The 24,029-nt window shown below is 36.0% G+C and overlaps 1 protein-coding gene across 1 annotated transcript in view; it reads left to right on the top strand.

Moving 5' to 3' along the window:
- The first annotated feature begins 6,176 nt into the window (after positions 1 to 6,176).
- LOC126816386 (nuclear hormone receptor HR96) overlaps positions 6,177 to 24,029 on the top strand; it is a 64,470-nt gene continuing 46,617 nt past the window's right edge. The window contains exon 1 of the mRNA XM_050542853.2: positions 6,177 to 6,365. The gene's annotated coding sequence lies outside the window, so the exon portion shown is untranslated. The remainder of the gene's footprint in view (positions 6,366 to 24,029) is intronic.

A 24,029-nucleotide genomic window follows, 5' to 3' on the forward strand; every position in this document is an offset into this window, starting at 1 on the left:
GGATCTCAAAAAGTAAATTAATGGTTCTTTGAATAATAATATGCACTTTGCCACCCATCCTTGACATTTTTAATCTTCAGTTAAAGGGGCATTATGGGAGATTAGATAAAGAGCTGGCAATTGGTTTTCACTATAATAGTTAAAAGCTAGATCATGTAAAGGGAATATGCTGAAAATTTCAATGAAATGCTCCACTCTGAACCGAGATATTAGCGATTGAATTTTAGGCCTAGCCTGGAACATCATTACTGAAGTCAGTACGATAAAAAAAAAACCATGGTCTCGATTATCTATTTTTGCACTTAATCATCAATGAGCGCTGAGCAGCAGATCGGGTTCAAATCCAGTGAAAATCGAACACATATTGTCGGACACAGAGAAATGAAATGAAATGAAATGGGGTTTAACGTCCTACTGTTCTGCTCCTATACTGGGCTAATGAAGACGAGCATACGCCATACAGTGTGCTATGAGGAAAATTTTGCCCGGACAGCGGCACTATCGCCTACTCTTATATCGAATTCCAACTGCCGTCCTAGACATTATGGAAATGATCGCCGATTTAATAAGAAATGTACTTTATTCAAAATCCAGCCAATCCGCGCCATGGGAAGGGTGCACCTTTTCGGGGTACATTAGGGGATGCAACCCTGAGATCGGGCATTTGTCACCGAAAGGTCATTGAATGGTGGCCGAACATTCCCCGAGGATTCAAATATCCTCGAAGGTCCCTTGATATGTCGGCGAGACATCGCCGATGCAGGTTCGTACAGTCCGGTAATTCGTATACTGGTGTGCAGGCCAATCCTTACACAGTTTCCATCGCAAAGTCTAGGGCATTTACAGGTCATCAACTCAAGAACAGTATCCGGTGCTGGTAGTCCTGTCAGCCAGCATATCCCAAGCTCGCCGTCTGTTAGGTTCCTTCTTTGTCCATAAGTTGGACTGTATCTGTGGTGAACTATCTAGATTTCTTCTCCAGGTCGCCGTCTAGTAATTTGCACGATTCGTATGCTGTTGTAGTGCATCTTCATATGGGTGCCCTACAACTACTCACAGAGGTTTTACACGAGTGGTCTACAATGCTCACTGTGATATTGCTAACAGTTCAACTAAAGACATTGGTAGTTGGTCAACATCACCCGACATTCATTAGTTTTGACATGGCTCTTTATAAAAGGGATGTACAGTTGCTAGATGCAAGGCCAAAAAATGAAGTTGTTCCGAGACTTGGGGAGCTACATGCTGTAGTGACGGCACTGCTGGCTCTTGGGACCTTAATAGAAAACTCCTGGATCGATGAAGCATCGGTTGAGACAGATCTGTACGGTCTATCCACAACAAGACAAATTCTCAAGTGCAGCCACTACAAAAGAGCACTCTGTCCACACATCCATGACTCTATTCGAACCTGCTGTGGAACAGTTCTTCAAAGAGATGCCACATCTAAAAGAAGTGTGCTTGAAACCATCAACTAAGTTAGAGGAAGCCTCTGCCAACACAACGTCTGGATCAAATGGTGGAGAAGAACGCATCAATATTGCAAACACTACTCTGCTTCAAGTCCTGAACAATGAAGATATCATTGCACAACTGAAAAAGTGTGAAGACAGGAAGTCAGCTAATGCTATATTCAAACATCTTGTTCTTCATTGAATCATCCAGAAACGCTGATCTTTTTCTCCATCTCTAAGCCGAAGATGCACTCAGCAAACTCTTCTTCGCAATGGATAGAATGGAACACAAACGCCTCTATTTTGCCGACATGCATGACATGAAGACCAAACATCCAGCAACATTGCAAGAACTTAAAGATGGAAACAGTCCGTAACCAAGAGTGTAATTCCGTGTGTATCAATAGGTGCTGAACATGCCCGTGGGCACCTCAACAGCCTGATGGAGATCCTTTTTGGCTCTTATGTGTTTCTAATAATCATAATGTCCGACAGGGATTCTTCTTGGCCTCCCCAGAGATTTCCTGTCTCTCTACTGAGCTTAAACTGCAGCCTGGGCTTCAGTTAAACAAGCCAGAAGTACACCATGTTATACGACACACTGTTGTCAAACAAGAACATGCGGCTGTTGAAAAACTCAAAACAACAATTTTGAACTATATAGGAGTCCATTTGCCGCTGAAGGTGACCAGTTGCACAACTTCATAACACATGCATACGTCCCACAGATTCTGAATGTTGATAACATTGGTCAGAAGCTCTACGAAGAATATGTCACCGAACGTATCAACTGGCAACAGTTTAAAAAAAACCCCAGAACATCGGGGTGTATATCCGGCATCAAAAAGCAAACTGTAAAGATTCGAGACCAGACAAAAAATCTGTATGGTCGGTTGATGGTTTTAACCAGATTAGACAGGGACATTGAATCTTCGAGTTCACACATACCCCAAAGGCCCTGTTTGCATCAGGTGGGTCAATGCTGCTATGCACAGACAAATCCAAACTGATACATAACCTTGGGAAGTTGACAAACCTGGAAGAAGGCCATGAGCAGACAGGGATATCAATACCGGGATGATGATACACCGAAAATAGCTGTTGTTGGCGGAATCTTTCTCGTCCAGACAATGACAGTTACGACTGGTCCACTCAGCACAGTGAAAGATCTAGCCCAATGAGTCAATGACAAGCTTGACATCGGGATTCAGTGAAGTTATTCTGGTCGTTGACACGTACAAATCCGACTCGCTGAAAGAGAAAACTAGAGAGCGGCGACGAAAAGGGAAAGCTCCTATACAGTACCAGATCGCAGATGATACTTACATCAAACACATTCACCTGACATGGTTTCTGTCATATGAATAAAACCACATCAAACCTAACAGAGTACCTTGTAAATGCAACACTCGGCTTCAGCAGGTCGTAGTTTTGGCATCAGGTCAAACCAGAAGCAACAAAGATCTACGCTTTGAAGACAATAACCAGGAAGAAGCCGATTCGCTCATGATCTGCCTGGCAGCTTAGGCATCACAGCGCTGTCCTGGTGCACAAATGGTATTTTGTACTCCTGATACAGTGCCAAGCTCTGCAAAATAACTTCCCTCTCTATAGCATCACATATGGTAGATATATTGAGCCAATGTGGAGAGCTTTGGGATATGTGCTACCCAGACCCTGATTTTCTAAAAGTGTGTTATCGAAATATGGACATGACTGATTATGAAACTTACTGAGCGTGTTATGGACTTCCAGATGTGCAAAGTTTCTCCATTTCAAAGCATTTCGGTTGGTACAATGGACCAAAAAGGGTACCAAAGACTAAACCGGTTGCGACAGGAACTATATTATATGCTCATCACGGGTTGTGATATTTCTTTCAGAACGAATTATCTCAAAATTGTTATAAAACGAACATAATACACATGTATAATTAAATTGATTTGTTAACATTTAATAATAACAACCCATATAATTATATAATTTGGCATGTCAACAAGTAAGATTTGGCCATTTAACCACGATATAGTTCGTTTCTAAATAATACCTCATACATTAAGAAAATAACTCATTAATCAATCAGTAGGCGTAAACAGAATCAGTCTGCGTAAAGTGCGTTGCATTTTGTGTTGCAATTGTGACAGGCATATTGAAGCGATATGTCGATTCCAGCACAAATGTGACCAGAATTTGGACCCAAATCTCTCGCGGCTTTGGAGATGGAATCTGCATCTGCAGGCATAGTTTGGTGTATCCCAGATGAGTGGATCTTTGTAGGTCTACATTAAACATTGAAGCAGTTGATCGTGTTCCAACATGAGTTTTATTATGTCCAAGTGCTTCTTATATAATGCCAGGTATGGTGGGATATTGGTGGTTCGAGCAGTTATCGTCGTATAGGCTACAGTTACACACCATTCTAAAATTTAAAAATATACCATCACATGAGACATGTCGTTGAAATGAAGAAAACCCTACACTAGACCTTTAATAAGGTGGGGGGGGGGGCGAATCTTTTTCGACGTTCCAAAGTAAAAGTTCGGTGCTAAGACCACCCAAATATACATTTTAAATGTTCCTATTATTAATTAGAACACGTTTCGCTATAATTTTTTTTTATATTTTACTCTGATATTTTATTGTTTTTAATCTTCCTAGTGCTTTTGACCTCCGGGGTCACAAAGAACAAAGGTGAATTTAGCAAGTTTACATTTTTATTGAAAGTGTGATTACTTTCGATCATTTTCAGCATATTTTCATGATACAAGAATGAGTGCGCATTCACTTTTAGTGCAAATGAACTCATTTGACCTTTGACCCCGAATATCTCGAAAACGCCCCAACGGCGGACTGGTTACCACCCTGCGTCGTATTCTACGCGAAAGTTGGGTCTGGTTGTGTGCCCCCCGCACTGAGCCTCCAGACTAGTACAATTTGATGGACATTTTTACCAAAATATCACTGTTTTTTGTATATAATATATCATTCAATTCATTAAGTTTTTAATTTGATTCAATAGAAAGTGTGAACCAAATAATTCCTTAAAGATCTAATATGGTCGCAAGGACCATAGTATTACATTCCCCGGTTATACGTGACAAGGAGTAGGTTCGCCTGTCCAACCTCGTGGGTTTCCCCCGGGTCCCCCCCCCCATCCACCTCTGCTAAAGACCCCTACTAAGGAGAAAATTATTGAAATAAAATTGAACAATATTACGTTAGTCCCGAAATGAATTAGTTTGTGTCGAGTGGGCGTTAACCCCCCCCCCCCCCTCTCTCTCTCTCTCGACCTATAAAATGTAAAGAAATGAAATACGGCACATGCCCCATCGAATGGGCGAATGTGCCCCATAAAAATCGTTTCTGTAATTATTTTCTTCAGAATTCTAATCTTTAAAAAGAGACTAAATGGCATTTCATTGTCCATTAGGGCATATTCCTGATGTCAGAAATGTAAATAATATTATGATTATAAGAAAATCAAAGTGATATATTCGAGAAAACTCTAATTCCCCTACATACATAGTCTACTTATAATTACAAAATTAAAGGGAGGTGGGAGAACTTGCCCCGAGGGTTTAAGCCTACTGTACTACTTGCCCTGGGGCCTGTTTCACGAAATTTTAACTAAAGTTAAAATCCAAATTTTAGTAGATACTTCAATTTTGATTGGCTAAGCACTAAAATCAATCTAATATTATCCAATCAAATTACTAAAATTTGGATTTTATCTTAGTTAAAATTTCGTGAAACAAGCCCCAGGGCCCTTATTCACGAAAACTTAAACTAAGTTACAACCGAAATTTTAAGAAATACTGCAACTTCATTGGATATATGCAAATTGATTTTACTGGTCAGCCAATCGAATTGCAGTATTTATTAAAATATCGATTGTATCTTAGTTTAAGTTTTCGCGATTAAGGGTCCAGGGGCCTATTTCACGAAATTTTAACTAAGATAAAATCCGAATTTTAGTAATTTGATTGGATAATATTAGATTGATTTTAGTGCTTACCCAATCAAAATTGAAGTATCTACTAAAATTTGGATTTTATCTTTAGATAAAATTTCGTGAAACAGGGCCCGGGGCCCTTATTCACGAAAACTTAAACTAAGATACAATCGGAATTTTAAGAAATACTGCAATTCGATTGGCTGACCAATATGCAAATTCGATATATGCAAATTGATTTTACTGGTCAGCCAATCGAATTGCAGTATTTCTTAAAATTTCGATTGTATCTTAGTTTAAGTTTTCGTGAATTATAAGGGCCCGGGTCTCCCCAAACAATTTCTCATTATAGGCCTACCCTACCTACACGCTGTCAAACAAAATTTATGTTAAACCCGGTGAACCCGTGTCTGTCCCATACCGACATACTTTCCCGTGCTTCATACTTCATCAATATTTTTACTTTTTAAAACTAAAAGATTAGCGTCCTTAAATAAAGCCTTCCTTGATTCGAAATTTAATTTTAATCATGAATATTAAAGATCTATCTTATTATATCTATAATCTATTTTAATTTTGATATTCTAGCTTCTAGCATCTACATCTTGTTTTGAATGAATCATTATTAAATAATTATAGGCCCGCGCTGAATATGGTTTTTAGATGTGGGAGTCTATCTTTATAAGAAAGGTGGGTCAAAGACATTGCTTTGAACCAGCCTGAGCTATAGTCGGTGGGATCAACAAGGAGACCCAGTTTGTACTACTTACAAGGTGAAGGTTATTTTATACCTATTTAACACGCAAGATGGCAGTCTAGCCTAGTTATTTATTAATCAGTTCTTGCCTTCGGATTTTATGACAGTTCGTCGCGATTTATTCTATTTTCACTGTTGTTTTTCAACCAAGCAATAGAAAGGGATTAAATATTATACTAATTACAACATTTAGGTCACACAGGTCAGTGCTATTTCTATATTACTTGCCGATAATGTGGAGTTGATTCACAACAGTGAATAAATATCAGAAATAGACTACACATAATTGAGAAGATATTGTTACGTTTTAGTACAGTACCGGTAGACTATAATTATAATGAATGTTTTGAGTTTGATATATGTATTTTTTTTATTTTATGAATTATGGTTGACATATTGTTAATTAAGGCAGTTTGGGATTGCATTTCTTGTTTATAAATAAATGTATTTTCTCTATACAGTCTATAGTATATAGGGTGTTACGTAAATTTCGTACGGTACTCGGTAGATCTAGGCGAGTAGCAAAAAAGTATAAAATAAATTACATGCTTGAATGAGCAGACATTGACATTTCACATTTCATCAAATTATTCTTGTATTTTACCCAGATTGACCAATATTTAACCTCGGCTCTCATTTATTTTCATAATATTTCTCAAGTTTAAATAGGCCCAGGTACTTACTACTTAAGTGTAGGTCATTTTCTGATAAGCCTGTAAAACCATATATAGGCAGGTATAGATAACAAATCTTATCTCTCAATCTCAACCCTCCGTGTTTCGAGATAAGAGTTGATGCTATTAACTTCAACGTAGCATATGCGGGAGCGATTCGCACCCGGCATTTGTAAACAAAATTGACAATAGTTTTAATCAAAACGACGATTGATTATTGTTATTTATAATATTTCTGCCACACCCAACAACAATTAAGCATATAATCCTACCTGAAACGGGTATAAATCGTCGTTTTTAAAATCGAGGCGTTAAGCCGTTACTAAGACCACCATCTTTTTAAACGATATGCTGTCATCATGAAGGTGCGGCTAAATATAAAGCACTGTAACTATGAATGGATTTCGATGGCGGTGAATGTCAGACAAAAACAATGCTTCATTAATTTAAACGCGAATACATTGGCCTCTGTAAGTTATTTTAAAGATGTTACGTGTATTAATAAAGAAATTGAGTTTGCCACTTGGAACTAAAGGCATCCAATCGTAGCTAAAAACAAACACATCAGTATATCTCAACGTTTTTAGCTAGAGATAAGTTATATAGTATGGAAGGGTATTGCTGCCAATATTAAATGCTCTGCTAAAATATCTTTTTCATTGATTATGTGTAAAAGGTACAATGTACAAAGTCCTAATACTGGCGGGGCGTTGGATGGCTGAATGGTTAGCATGTGCACGCTGTACCATAGTCTGTCATTGAGTCAACTGCCGTAGTTTCGATTCCCCGGTTGTACGTGACAAGAAGTAGGGTCGCCTGTCCAACCTCAGGGGTTTTCTCCGGGTCCTCGGGTTTACTCCCACTGCTAAAGAACCCTCTACGCGAAAGCGAATTATTGAAATAAAATTAAACCATATTATGTTAGTCCCGAAATAACTTAGTTTATGTCAAGTTGACGTTAAACCCCATTTCTCTCTCCCTCCCTAATACCGGTAATGATAAAGTCAAAATACCTCTAAGGGCAAAGTTAAATGTAAAACGTCAAATGCAATGTTTCAAATGTCAAATGTTTTATTGGAAAATGCTGTTTTTTTGACGTGTCTACATTTTACATTTCCTTCATTAAATTTTACATTTGCGCTCTGTCGCATCACAGTTGTTTGTCACGCTTTCTACATAGCATCTTACGCAGAGCACTAAGTTTTATATGCAAATGTAGCATATCACGTGACTTATTAACATATACGGAAACGAGGCCGAGATCAACCGGGCACAGGTCGGGGTCGATCGGCAACTCTTCCAGTGGTGCGGAACTGTTGTCTGAGGCGAGCAATGGTCGATGGGTGGACGTTAAAGTGTCTGGCGACGGCTACCTGTAAAGCCCCCTGATCCAGTATACCAATAGCTCTGTTCCTGTTTTCTTGTGTAAGGCGTGGCATTTTTCCGAAGTGATGAATGTTGAAATTTTGATCTGTATTTAAAGGGCCAGAGTGCAGAGAATGCACATGCAAAATGTGTGACACAGGACTGCCTAAAATCATGAAAAAAGACAAATGTTGCCTTTGCATGAACCAAGTTCATTATCGAGAACTGATATTGGGTTCAAACCCAGAACTTCACCTATGTGCCATATAATAGGAAAGCCCAAGAAAATGTTTACCAGAAATATTTCACGAATTAGGCATTGTGTTTTTAATGGCTTTTAGTATAGTATAAAATTATCTCTTTTTTAAGATATTACATTACATGCATTAATAAAGAAATTTGCCACTTGGAACTAAAGGCACCCAATCGTAGCTAAAAACAAACACATCAGTATATCTCAACGTTTTTAGCTACATTCTTGTAGCTAAATGGAACCTTGATCTTTGGGATATAAATCAAAATCGGATCAAAATTGTGACCTGTAGAGGGTCTACCACATTGGTATTAAAATGTACCGGTACATACTTTTACACTATTTGAGTAGGCCTATGTGGCGCAGTCATGTTGTCTGGCAGTTTTGCTCCATTTCAACCATTACTATGGTATAAAATTATCTCTTTTTTAAGATATTACATTACATGCATTAATAAAGAAATTTGCCACTTGGAACTAAAGGCACCCAATCGTAGCTAAAAACAAACACATCAGTATATCTCAACGTTTTTAGCTACATTCTTGTAGCTAAATGGAACCTTGATCTTTGGGATATAAATCAAAATCGGATCAAAATTGTGACCTGTAGAGGGTCTACCACATTGGTATTAAAATGTACCGGTACATACTTTTACACTATTTGAGTAGGCCTATGTGGCGCAGTCATGTTGTCTGGCAGTTTTGCTCCATTTCAACCATTACTATGGTTTATAATTAACGATGACATATTTAAACGTTTTTTTCAATTCTGCTACCTCTACTGGCATTAGGGGGTCCAACGGTTTTTTCAAATCTGTTAGCTCTACTGGCTCTTGAGGGTCCAACTCCAAAAGCTAAAAATGTGATTTTTTGTACAATCGGGGGTCATAATCCTGGATGTTACGGTCCAATATGCGCGAATATCGACTGGAACCAAGATCTTTGGGATATAAACATATATTTTAACGTTTTTTATGTTTGGATAAAAATTGTGACCCCTCGCAGTCTAATTTTACAACTTTTCGTCTGTTATCGATCTTACATTGTACCTGCAGTAAGTTATAATTATATAAGGATTACTTGTGTTTTCCTTCTGCTTTCGTCACTTCTGGTTTCTTCAAATCTTCATTACGCATCTACAATGTACCTCAACAATAATCACTGAAGTGTTAATATTATATTTGGAATGTGTTTACCAGTTCTGTCACATGTACTATTGACTGACACAAACATTGTCCTTTAAGATGTGTGACAATTGTGTTATTTATGAATTTGCTTCATGCTCATCATGCTCATACAATATAAATAGATTATTATTATTATTATTATTATTTTGTGTGCTCTGTTGTCATTTAATTCAATAACTGTATGATGCTTCTATTGTTTGATAAGGTCACATGATACCTGGTTAGTAAAGGCTTTAGAAATCGAAAAATTTCAGAGTGAAACCAGTCAAAGCGAAATTCACTAAGATAGTCAAAATGTACCCCCCACCCCCCACCCCAAATGATAATAATAAAAACCATTTCGATGCAATGACTATCATTTATAATGTGTGCACTGTCAATGAAAATATGTCATTGAGTCCAATGGCTTGGTTTTGATCCCACACTTTTAGGTCACAAGGAGTAGGGTCGTCTGACCTCATGGGTCTTCTCTTGGTCATCCGGGTTTCCTCTCACTGCTAAAGACTCACAAGCAAATGGTGTATTATTATTATTTATTATTTCTTGCATCACTTTCAGAATCTTCATATCATTGTTACGGATCAATCATGTAAAGATGCCTATGTTAATATTATATTTTTAATATCTGTTTAAAGGGTGTCTCTATTCTTTGGTACCTTAAAATAGGCGAAAATGGGTCTAAAAGCACATATAAATATAATTGTATATAAATTATGTTCGGTGAAATACTTGAACAGGCCGAATTGAACGACAGTCATTTATGCAAGCTTAGTCCATTCTACATGTTTTTTTATTGTCCCCGCCTTTCAAAGAAAGCAGGGGACTATTAAAATGGGTTTGTCTGTCTGTCTGTCCGTCACACTTTTTGGGACATAATAACTCTCCTAATTGAGCTAGAAGGTTCAAACTTGGCGTAGGTGTTTATTAGGTCAATGCCTTCATGGAGTTCGAAGATGAGCATTTTCTGCTTAGGATAAGCAGAGATAAGCAATTTGATTGGTTCATCCTTCGGGGCACGATAACTTTGGTTATAATTAAGTGAGAGTGATGAAACTCTGAGTATAGATTCATTATATCATTACCTCGATGAAGAGAATTTTCTGCTTAGGCTAAGGAGAGATAAGCAATTTGATTGGTCAAGACTTGGAACATAACAACTCTGCTTTTAATTGAGGTAGAATGTTCAAACTTGATGTAGATGTTCATTAGGTGAATGTCTTGACTTCGATCAATGATTAATATTTTGAGCTAAAGCTAAGCAGAGCTAAGCAATTTCATTGGTCAATGCTTTGGGACAAGATAAGTTTGATTCTATCTGATTGAGAGTGATGAAACTTAGTGTATAGTTGATAATCAGTTTGATTGCCTGATACTTTTGAAAAAAATAAATGTATGATAAATTAAAATGTGTCATCTATTTATTTAGGGTTTCAGTGGGGGACATCAGCCTCACTGTCGGCATGTTTTATATACATGCAGTTAATTATTTAAAATTGTAAAAAAAAACTAATGTTGGCGTATTTGCTAACAAATAAATTATTCCAGGTAGTTTGGATGCTTTCCAATAATTGATAGTTAACCATTATATAGTTTGGATATTGATTGCTGTGGAAATATAATTTTAGCTCTTGAAATGTTTGTTAACTTCACCCTTTAGAATGATTTTTAACAAGTTTCCCTTGTAATCGTGTTAGTGTTACAATATTCCTAATACAAGATTATATAACCTTCTGATTCTGCCAGACCATTACTAATAACTGATAGACTTAATCTAAACTTAAATACATATGTAAGATTTAGATAGAAAGCTGACCATTCTTGCAATACATACTTACAGTTCAAAAATTGATAATGAAAAATGAATATATTGAAAATTGCATTCAAATTACTTTATTCTGGGCAAAGTTATGACTGTTTGGAGATGCAGCATATGTTCGTTTATCATGAGCTTGATTATCCTTTTTTTCATTAAATTTTTGAATGTCACAGTTGTTCAAATCCATTTAAACCCCGGCCATCCGATGCTCTAGAGAGTTGATTGTGTACCCATTTCATTTCACCAAGTAATAATTAGAATTATAAGAACACTTTGTGTCTTCTTTTATGACTTAGTATAAATTATATAAATACATGTACTGCCATTTTTGTCATAAAAGTAATAATGTCAACAACTCAGCCAGTTTATAACCAGGTGTTCTTTTCCAGCCAAACCTGAATCCAGGTTTCTGTGTCAAAAAGGGATATTGACGGTTCAGTCATACACCAGCATGACATTATCTACCAAATTAGCAAGTAAAATTTAAATGCTATTTCAGCATGTCAGTTTATCTCTAGGTTCCTTTTAAAATTGGCACATATTGAACCGCATCTTCCTGGATTACGGCCCCTGATTGTACAAAAAGTCACGTTTTTAGCTTGTGGAACCTCTACTAGTCACAAGTTTTGTCAGATTTTAAAAGCTGTTCAAATATATCAGTATTACACCTTAGTAATGTCTAAGAATGACAAAATGGCGCCTCCCTGTACGCAAATAGTGTAAAAGTATGTAATACAGAGGTTGTTACCCCTCTAAAGGTCACAATTTTTTTCTGATTTTGATGAAACTTAAAATATATTTTTATATCACAAAGATCTGGGTTACTTTTGATGCGTGTGTCTATCGGACCCCAACTTCTTGGATTATGGCCCTTAACCTGATTTTTTTTTAGCTTGTTCTCTGTCCATCTCTTGAAAAATGTGGGCCTATCTTGCATGGCAACATCTTGTTTCTTTGATGAGTACATGGTTTAATTCTGATTAATTCAAAATTAACCTAGCAAGTTTTGTCTGATCTGATGAAAGAAGCCACTAAGAAAAAAAAATTACATATCTTGCACGTCTTGATCATAGTAATTTGACAGGGGGTAGTATTAAGGTACATATTGAAATATTAGTCTGGGCCAGTCCTAACACAGGAGGATGTTACATGTATTTAACTAGACTAGACCTACATATAGTCTTTATTATTAAAATATTTTACTTTTAAGAGTGTATCCGCGAGAAGACCATGCAAAAATCGCAAAAAGTACTAAGATGGGGGGTCGGAAGTTTTTGATCAAACTTATGGTATGACACCCCCTAGATGCAAGAGGTAACATGCTGAAGTGGTTACAGTCTGATGTATCTCTAAAGGACTGTACAGGAATTATTCATTTTATGGGTAAAATTGCGGTTTTCACATGTGTATTTATCACCTTTTTTAAGCACAGACTGCATTCTATGGTGGAATAGCAACCTTCTAATTTTGACCCTGTCTGGTAAAGCGGGTGGTCAACTTCTATCCCAGCACTTATTTGAAAAAAAAAATCAGTACATACTAATTTTGTATGGACTTGTTTTAGGGTACCATATTCACATTGTCCTTATAGTGCAGAAAAAGATACACTGTAACTTTTTCTTTCATGGTCGCAAGTAGAATTTCTTTGGATGGTTTTGAAGTGCTACGCACATAGTATCCATAGGTGTAAAAAAAATGAACGGAATGCAACATACTTAAAATATACAGCTTATTGAAAAGTGCTAAAAAAAAGCTTTTGTGATACATTTTTTGGCGAATTTAATTAGAGAAATAAAATTTTTGACTTTTATACGTTTTCATCATATCCATAGCCATTATTTGTACCATGTTGTACTTTATATAAGTGTGTATTTGTATTTATTGTATATTTGGTATTGTCGTATTGTCCCTTTAACATATTTGTTGTATTGTGTCTTTAAGATTTCATTTTCAAAAACAAGTTACCGAAAATGGCTACAAAATGTTTAATTTCAGAGCATGTTTCCACTATTCATTTTGGGACACATCCACTAATTTCTACAATACAGAAATGTGAAAGCTTAAATATTAACTGCAACGAAGCCTAATTGCGTCGAAGTGGGTGACATTGAACAGTGTAGTATGGTAGCTACAGCTCTCGGGCACCGTCAGCTGCACCTTCAGGGCCGGATTTAGAATAAGAGAGGCCCTAGGCAAACCCCCTGAACAGGGCCCACGACATGGACCTTGGGGCCCTGGGACAAGCAACTCGGTGAGAGAGTGGGTCGGGGGAAGTCATGCGGTTGGTGGTTCGAATCTCACTTTTAGGTGAATTTTTCATTTTCGTTGGATTATTTTATTTAAAATAATGTCTATTTGAGAGTAATAGATATGTTTGTTAAGATTGAGCACGTCGAAACTCCAATGGAAGGTCGTGGACAACTGCAGAAGTCAATTCCCGTTGACGCCAGATGAGCCATGAAAGTATTTTTTTCAAGATCTTTTTATAAAACAGATACTAATGTATTTTAGGGCTGGTAGTAAGCACCATATGAATGAAAAGGAAAATAAATTGTTAGTTTTTTTTTATCTACTACGGTTAATTATCTCCAAAATAGGGAAATTACAGGTTAATTTCATGGGTCATTGTTTCCTTTACCTAGTTTTTGTCAAGTCGATTCCGGTCATTTTTATTTTTTGTATCAAATGTTGGGAGGTTGCTTGTTCACGTGACCATAAATTTTTTAAACCCACCCCATGAAAGAAGTAGCTATAGGGCGTCAAACTTTGGGTGACGAAAAATGGGGAATTTAGACAGGCTTTGATATCCAGTCCGTATACAGATCTCGTTCGCAAGAATCGTCTGAAGTTAATATTGTGGTAACAGCACTGAGTCATCGATAAACTGTGTGAGTTTGGTCTTTCTGCTACGTATAGTAAAGGTGTAAGGACTTGCCAAAGTTGGTATTTGAGAAAAGACAGATTTTGGCAATTTCACCATATGAAAAATGTTTTTTCAATTTTCTCATACAGGAATTGAAAGATTTATCTAATATTGCACATTTATGTGTTTTGGGACTATCCCAACTTATAAACCAAATTTGGTCAAAATCTGTGATTGAAGCCTTAGCACCTTCTGCATGGTTTTCTCGCGGACACGCTCTTAAATTGCTATTTCAAGCTTATATTAGAGTTAAGAGGACTAGCAACATGTGGTATCACTTAAGAACATTGATCCACACTTAAAGGAGCTAAATCGCTAATATTTGGGACATAGAAATTGACACAAATGAGATGCAACACATGTAATAATGTAATATGAATGTATATAAACTGATTTACATTCAATTGTTTCTGTTTTTACTCAAATCAGTTATGTTCGGCGAATTACGTGAGAAGTCTCAATCGAATTGCAATCTCTAGCGTCTGGTTATTACAGTCTACACCGGTAGTATTTATTGCGCATGCTCTACAGATAAGAACATGGAGTCACCATTTGACATGACTTGTGGAAAGTGTTTAGCCTCATTGTTCGAGTTCCTTGTTACAAATGGTGCTGAAACGCATTCTTGTACAGAATTTGTGTACCAATGGTAAAATGTTTATTTTGTCTTAAATATTGGATATCAGAAACCCATGTTTTCTTTTCCCGGTAAGATCACAACACCCATGTTGATTTAGATTGACAAATAATTCGTGTTTTCAAAGTCCAAGTCTGTGGATGATATTGAGTTAAAGACTTCGCTACTTTAAAAAGCAAGGATTATGTGCAAAATGATCCCATAAACCCCAGTCATTGGAATTGGAAGTATTTTCACTATAATGTTTTATGATATTTTGTCAGACTACCATTTAACATTAAAGGAGCTAAATTGCTAATATTTTGGATCTAGAAATTGACACAAATGGGTCGCAACGCATATAATAATGTAATGTGAATGTATATAAACTGATTTACCTTCAATCGTTTCTGTTTTTACTGTAATTTCGAATCAATTTTGTTCGGCGAAATACGGCAGAAGTCTCAATCGAATGGCAATCTCTAGCGTCTGGTTATTCCTCTCTATACCGATAGTATTTATTGCGCATGCTCTCCAGATAAGAATATGTAGTCGCCGTTTGACATGACTTGTTGAATATATCTAGCCTCTTTCTACGAGCTCCTTGTTAAAAATGGCGCTGAAATGCACCATGGTACACGATTCATGTACCAATGTTTACTTTGTCTTAATTATTGGATATCAGAAGCCCATCTTTTCCTCATAAGATCACAACATCAATGTTGATTTAAATTGACAAATAATTTGTGTTTTCAATGTCGAAGATTTTGGATGATATTGAGTTAGAGACTTAGCTACTTTAAAGTTTATATTACATGTATATGAGACATTGAAAAAAACACTTCTTGGCAGATTTAGCTCTTGCATAATCTATGTTTAAGCTGTCATTTGAAGTTATTGATCATATTACCTTCCAGATAATGCAGGCAAATTTTGCAACAATACTATGAAGTACAGATGTTACCTGTACATCATCATGTTACCAAAAGTCGGACGGTCACCATTCAATCCATTTGATTTTAATACGCCACATCATCCTTTCCGCCCGTCAGTCCTTCCATACTTCTTATCAGCGCAATAGAAACTACAGTCTTTATCAGATTTTTCTGAAACTTTCAGGCAACTTGTATTATGACAAGATGAGAATCCCTATTTCTTTTCGTCAAAATTGAATTAATATTTTTAAAATTATGCTCCATTTTCACCGAACTGTCCCCACTTCTTGTCAGCGCAATAGAGGCTACAGTTATTATTACATTTTTCTGAAACCTTCACGAAACTTGTATCATCGGATTAATATTATTAGGGTTATGCCCCTTTTTACCAAAACATGTCTACACTGCTTCTAATGCTTGTCAGATTTTTCTGAAACTTTCAAGAAGTATACATGTAGCTTCTAATAATTGTCATCACGTTAGAGGCAAGTTTTCAACAGATTTTTCTTAAACTTTCATTCAGGTAGCTTGTATTATGATAAGTTGAGGATCTTTGTTTCTTTTTATCAAAATCGGATTTATAGAGTTAATGCCCTTTTTGCCGAAACCTATCCTCACTGCTTGTAATGCTTGTCAGCACCATAAAGGCCAGAGTTTTCATCATTAATATTTGTAAAGATATGCCACTTTTTTTTTGCTGAAACCTGTTCAAACTGCTTGTAGTCTCGGTCACCCAGTACCTCTTAGTCTTCAACGTACTGTTGGGGGGTGGGGAGATCTGGGAACGTTGTCATTATCAGACGAAAAGTTCCATTGCTCATGCATAACCCTGAGTTTGGGTTTTTATTTGGTTGATTATCCAGTATCTTTGGCTAAGTCAAGTAAGAGTTGTGCACTTTTCCGCATTATTATAAACAAACACGAATCGTGATGACGAATTAGGATTAATTAAAAAACATAGATATGACCCATGAAGAGAGAAATTTTACAATAAATAAAAATAAGAGTGTTGGATATTGAACTGACAATGCAATCAAGTGGATTTTCTTAAATGGCATGCTTAAATTAATTTCATGGGCCTCGACAGCTTGTTTTAGGACTAGTTACCTCCCTTAGACTTTATTTATGTTAATGTAAAAGACCGGTTAATCTTGCCAATGACCTATTATTCTCAAATGTTGACAACACATCCAGACACTGCTTGTAATGCTTGTCAGCACTTGTATTATGATAAGACAAGAATCCATATTTCTTTTCATCTAAATCTGATTAATATTTTTATAAGTTATGACCCTTTTTATACGCCAAGATGGAAATATGGACGTACATTGCCATCACGTCCGTTCGTCGTCCACGATTTCTTGTGAACACTCTAACGTCAAAAGTTATGATCTAATTGTCTTAAAATTGATATATGTTGTTTACATTAGTAAGATGAAGAACACTATTGAATTTCAATAATTTCTGTTAATTACTTGGCCCTTGTTTCACTTTCTTGCACCTTGTGAATGTTCTAACATCAAAAGTTATCTGCCGATCTGTATAAAATGTATAAGTGTCATTAGATTAGTAATCCAATTAGATTTCAGCAATTTCCGTTAATTATATCTGGAGTTATGACCCTTGTTTCACTTTGTTCCACTTTCTTAATTCTCCATTGATGAATGTTATCATCCAATATGTATGAAATTTATATGCATCATTTAATTTTGTGAGACGGAGGTCTATTGAATTTCAGCAATTCTGTCAATTACTTCTAGAGATATGGCCCATGATTTACTTTGTGAACCTTGTGAATTTCGAATGACAAAAGTTATCATCCAATCTGTCAAATTCAAAATTTTTCCGTAAATTACTTCTGTAAATTTTCTGTAAAGGCCCTTCTCTCAATTTGTAGAACCTTGTGAACCCTCAAACGACAAATTATAATCTGATCTGTATGATATTGTCTTTGTAAATGCCCTCAATTACCTACAAAAGAATAAATATCCGACAACCCGTCAACCGCTCAGACAATTTAACTGTTGTGGGCATATGTTTTGCTGAAACATGTCCCCCATGCTTGTAATGCTTGTCAGCACGTTATACCGCACACGTTAATGTGGACATATATTCTAAAAATTACCAGTAATGGGTCTTTTTCATGGATGACTTGAGTCATTTGGGTCATGACCTATCAATATTCATAACCCTTTTTTCATGAGTTTTCCCTCTTTGCCAAAAACCTCCTGAATGTGAAAGAGGCTAGGTTTTAACAAATATTTTTTCAAATTTTGTTGGAAATGGGGTCATATAATAGGATGAACTCTAAGAGATAAAATTTTCTTCAAGGATCCTAGATCCTTGTGAAATTTGCCCAACATCCAAGTTTTCCTTTCGGATAAGCTGCAGTTGAGACAAAGCTGCTGTGTGAGCGTATTCCATGCTTTGTGATGCCAGTTCTTGATTTATACATGTAGGTCCACATATCTTGGAGTTAATAGACTGGAATAAAACCAATTAGAGATTGGGTAAATACCTCAACTATATGCAAACCTGATGGATTTGTCATTTACATTAAAGCTTCTTATTTATTAAAACTTTATAGTAATAGTTTACATACAGTTCATCTACATAATATGTTCACGTATATTCAAGGGTAGATACTTGTGTTGACAGATCACTGCAGATTCATGCATTTGATTGTGTTATAAATGAATGAGTTATCATTGCATTATCAAGTTGTTTAGAAGATCAGGTGACAATGACATGTTGAGATGCATTATGTAAGATTTAGATAAAGAGCTGGCCATTCTTGCTATGATATTATAGGTTAGAACTAGATAATGAAAAATTAATATATTGAAAATATCAGTCAAATTATTTTATTCTGTGCGTGGTTATGACTTGATTTAGCTTTATAGTCTTGAATGTCAAGTACCATTGCTATGAAAATAAAAAAAAGTCTTGATTATCCTAGATGCTAATCCTCTTTTAGAAGCATCTTGAATAGAACATCGTGCCCATTTAAAGGTTAAAAATACATGTATTAACTTTCAAACTTTTTGCATGTCAAAAAGTAATTAATCATAAGAATAAATCTAACGGAAGTGTCCTTTTTGTCCCCCGCCTTTCGAAGAAAGAAGGGGACTATTAAAATGGGTCTGTCTGTCTGTCTGTCCGTCCGTCACACTTTTTGGGACACAATAACTCTCCTTCTAATTGACCTAGAATGTTCAAACTTGGTGTAGGTGTTTATTAGGTCAATGCCTTGATGGAGTTTGAAGATGAGCATTTTCGGCTTAGGGTAAGCAGAGATAAGCAATTTGATTGGTTGATGCTTTGGGACACGATAACTTTAGTTCTAATTAAGTGAGAGAGATGAAACTTGGTGTATAGTTTCATTACATCAATACCTTGACTAAGTTCGATAATGAGCATTTTCTGCTCAGGGTAAGCAGAGCGATAAGCAATTTGATTGGCCGAGACTTTGGAATACAATAACCCTCCTTCTAATTGAGCTAGAATGTTCAAACTTGGTGTAGGTGTTTATTAGGTCAATGCCTTGATGGAGTGTGAAGATAAGCATTTTCTGCTTAGGATAAGCAAAGATAAGCAATTTGATTGGTTGATGCTTTGGGACACGATAACTTTAGTTCCAATTAATTGACAGTGATGAAACTTGGTGTATAGTTTCATTTCATCAATACCTTGACTAAGTTCGATGATGAGCATTTTTTGCTCAGGGTAAGCAGAGCGATTAGCAATTTGATTGGCCGAGACTTTGGAACACAATAACCCTCCTTCTAATTGAACTAGAATGTTCAAACTTGGTGTAGGTGTTTATTAGGTCAATGCCTTGATGGAGTGTGACGATAAGCATTTTCTGCTTAGAATAAGCAAAGATAAGCAATTTGATTGGTTGATGCTTTGGGACACGATAACTTTAGTTCCAATTAAGTGAGAGTGATGAAACTTGGTGTATAGTTTCATTACATCAATACCTTGACTAAGTTCGATGATGAGCATTTTCAGCCCAGGGTAAACAGAGCGATAAGCAATTTGATTGGCCGAGACTTTGGAACACAATAATCCTCCTTCTAATTGAGCTAGAATGTTCAAACTTGGTGTAGGGGTTTATGAGGTCAATACCTTGATGGAGTGCGAAGATCAGCATTTTCTGCTTAGGGTAAGCAGAGATAAGCAATTTGATTGGTTGATGCTTTGGAACACGATAACTTTAGTTCTAATTAAGTGAGAGTGATGAAACTTGGTGTATAGTTTCATTACATCAATACCGTGACTAAGTTCGATGATGAGAATTTTCTGCTTAGGCTACTGAGCAATAAACATTTTGATTGGTCAAACTCTTCTTCTAATTGAGGTACAATGTTTAAACTTGATGTAGATGTTCGTCTTGACTGAGTTCATTGATTAACATATCGATGTAAATCTAAGCAGAGATAAGCAATTTCCTGCTTTGGGACAAGATAACTTTGATTCTATCTGATAGAGAGTGATGAAACTTAGTGTATAGTTGATAATCAATTTGATTGCTTGATACTTTGGAAAAAAATAGATGTGCGATTAATTAATATGTGTCATCTATTTATTTGGGGATTTCGGCGGGGGACATCAGCCTCACTGTTGGCTTGTATTTTTAAGTAAAGCTGTTTTATTGAAGGGAATGAATAATGGTTTTTAATGGCAGATTATTACCCTATGGCTATAGGCCATGACCATAGGCATTATTCCAAGGACCCTAATTAAGTATTGGTCAGATTTGAATGATTGTTCGATAAATAATCCAATTTACATTAACAACACAAATGAAGTGAAAGGTTTTAAAAATTAATTGAAGATTATCTTATTCTAATACTTTGCCATATTCTCCAAGTTTTTATTTATCATCCCTATAGTTATGGCTGAACCTGGAAATTGTATACAAAGTTTATTTTATAATTGATTATAGTAGCCGAGGGTGTTCACCCTTGAGCATTTTGAGAACTTCAAGATAACGTCCAAGACGAACGCTATTTAAAATAATCCCTTTTAACTCCCATAGTATTTAGTCTAGGATGCCAAATTTGGTATCTAACCATATGTTTTAGGGGCCAAGGAATACACTGAAATCGCTCATTATGTTGTGGGGTGATTAGACGATAGTAAAATCCAAAATGCAAGCCAATATGGACTTTTAACAAACTATATATTTCTTGACATAGGAGCATGTAAGTGAGAAGATAACACCAGATGCCTACATGTAGCTATCAGGACTTCCAGGGCGACATGGGACGGCCCTGAAAAGGGGGGCACCAGATGTTTTTTCAATATTTAAAATAACAAATTCTACTTGAAAAACAAGCAAATAACCCCCACAAAACTAGGATAAAATTAAGTTTAATCGTATAGTCGTGTTTCTGACTGCAACCTGTAAGAAAGTCTGCAATCCACCTTCGAAATGCATGCTAGCTTCATTATCATGTACTGAACTTTGTACCAGCAATAACAAAATGAACATGGTGGGTGAATTTTCAAGTTAGTAGATCCTCTCATTCAATTTTATTTCTTCCGTTTATTCAAGTTTTACAAGCTCATCAACTTAACTAGAAATCATTTATTATCGTTAATATTATAGTGAGTTTAATCCGAAAACCGTGTGAATGTCTATTTAAGCCGTTTTCTAGAGAAACGTCGCAATTCTTGAAAGCTTGGAGCATGAAAGTCGGATATGCGTGTTTTCAGTAACTAAACTTGGAAATATAATGAAAGCACTTCTGGTGAATTCAGTTGATGATAAAACATAGATTTCAACACTTAGTTTAAGTTTTTTTCATATCAGAAGCTGTAATAGCCAAACCAACATATTTCAGAGGCAGCAAATTTGAATCCAAAATGGCGGCGAAAATGAGGTCAGATTGTGTGTGTTCTGCATTTATTCAAAAGAGAACATCAAAAACTACCCATATGCCAATTTTCATGCTTTTGACAAAAAAGAGAACGATTCTACGAAAATATCGGCCTAAGCAATTGAACTATTTTAAGAGCTGTCATGTTTATTATGACTATAACATGTTTCGTTTATCGAATTGTAATTATTTGTGGTTAAAATACTTCATGGGTATTTAGTGTTGTTGTAAATGCTTCCATTACCTACAAATAAATGAAAATGGATTGCTTGGACGATTTAGCTGTGGGGTATATTTCGTTGCCTAGCAACCTTTCTTTAGATTTTGAAATTATAGTAACCACTGATTTTTAACAGTTGGGTTAAAAATACAGCTCTGTTTACACCAAGAACACAAATGCACAATTTTAGAAAACAAAATAATACCAGGAAATAACTTGGAGAAATCTTTATGCTTGATTTACTTTTGTGTTTTTTATACGCCCACATGGTGTGAACACTACAGACTTCATTTATCATCAGATTGTTTTGAAATTTGTAAATGTTGTTTACATTGGTGAGCTGAACTACTTAAACTGTCTGATAACATGAACCAATACAATAGAATAAGAAATAAATCCTAATTTTCTATATCTACTGCATTGATTAGAATATCTCTTTGTCTGATATAATATCACCATTTTTGGTTTGATCATTGATCATTAGAATCGACATTGTAATCATCTTTGTCCTTCTGAACTTATGTTTTGTAATAAATAGTAACTGTTGCAAGGAATTAGAGAAATGTGCTCTTGACACACGTTCCTCATTGTCATTATTGTGACATTATCATTTGCGTTATTTTGAGTCATGGTTTTGGAGGCGACTGGTAGATTGGTTATAAGGTTTTATATATATACATATGAAAGGATTTGATCCAACACTTGTCTGTGAAGGCCTGCTAAACCTTGTGGACTTTCCCAGGTTCTCAGGTTTCCTCTTAAAAAATAAAATATATCTTGTTTGTCCTGAAATAACCTATTCAATGATGAATGGATGTTAAACTCGATTAACCCCATGTCCTACTTCCGGTTAGCGCTAGCAGAAAATATTGATATTGCTGATAATTGTTGGTAAAGTGTTTTGAGAATAGACAATCGATACAGATTTGAAATATCAATTGTCAGCCCTACTTTCTGGTTGGGGGGGTGGGGGGTGGAGAGCTGAATGGTTAACGTATGTGCATCAGATCAGTGGGTACGTGACAAGGAGTAGGGTCGCCTGTCCAACCTTGTGGGTTTTCTCGGGGGCCTCTGGTTTCCTCCCAGTGCTAAAGACCCCTATTCACAAGCAAATTAATGAAATAAAATTAAATCATATGTTAGTCCTGAAATGACCTAGTTTGTGTTACGTGGAGTTAAACCCCATTTCTCTCTCTCTCTCTCTCTCTTTCTCTTTTCTTTCTGTGTGATTGTATTTGGAGAATAAAAATCAATATTCATATTTGTAGACACTTTATGTTTAAACGGATATTCCCTTTTTACATGTAAAAAGAACACTATGATGGAAAATCATTGTAATTGTTTCTGCTTACATGTACAATGTATAACTCATAAGAATGAGTTGGAACAAGTTTTATTGTATGTAATGTAGATCTTAGGGTTTTATTATTCAGCCATGATCGATATTATAATATTCTAAAAACAACAGAATGTTTGTTTGCAGTAAAATGTTTTCCGATACGGATGTTTTGCAGGATAAATTCATTTTTTTTCACAGAATAGGTTGAAGTGAGGTCTTTTGTTTTGTTCACCAGAATTGTTCTGACATATTTAATGTCGGCCATTAGTTCAAGGTTTTTCAGTGTCGGTGCTAGAATTTGTGTACCTGATATTTTATTGTAAAATTTTTTGAAATGTTTATTAAACATCTTTTCTCAATGTAATATACATTGAAACTATTTTATCTAAAGGAGCTATGAACACAAATGGGTCGGAAGTTTCTCGGAATGTAATATGAATGGACATAAACTGATATACATTCAATCATTTCTGGCATGCTCGGTGAAATACGCGAAGGGTCCGAATTGAATGGCAATCTTAGGCATCTGGTTATTCCAGTCTACACTGGTAGTATTCTCTCAGTGGGATATGTTAGCCTTGTTCATTGAGTTGCTTCATTACAAAGAGCGCTCGAAAGCATTCTGGCATGCGATTCATTTGCCAATTTAAA

This window comes from Patella vulgata, chromosome 3 (assembly GCF_932274485.2).
Source record: "Patella vulgata chromosome 3, xgPatVulg1.2, whole genome shotgun sequence".
Taxonomy (NCBI): Eukaryota; Metazoa; Mollusca; class Gastropoda; family Patellidae; genus Patella; species Patella vulgata.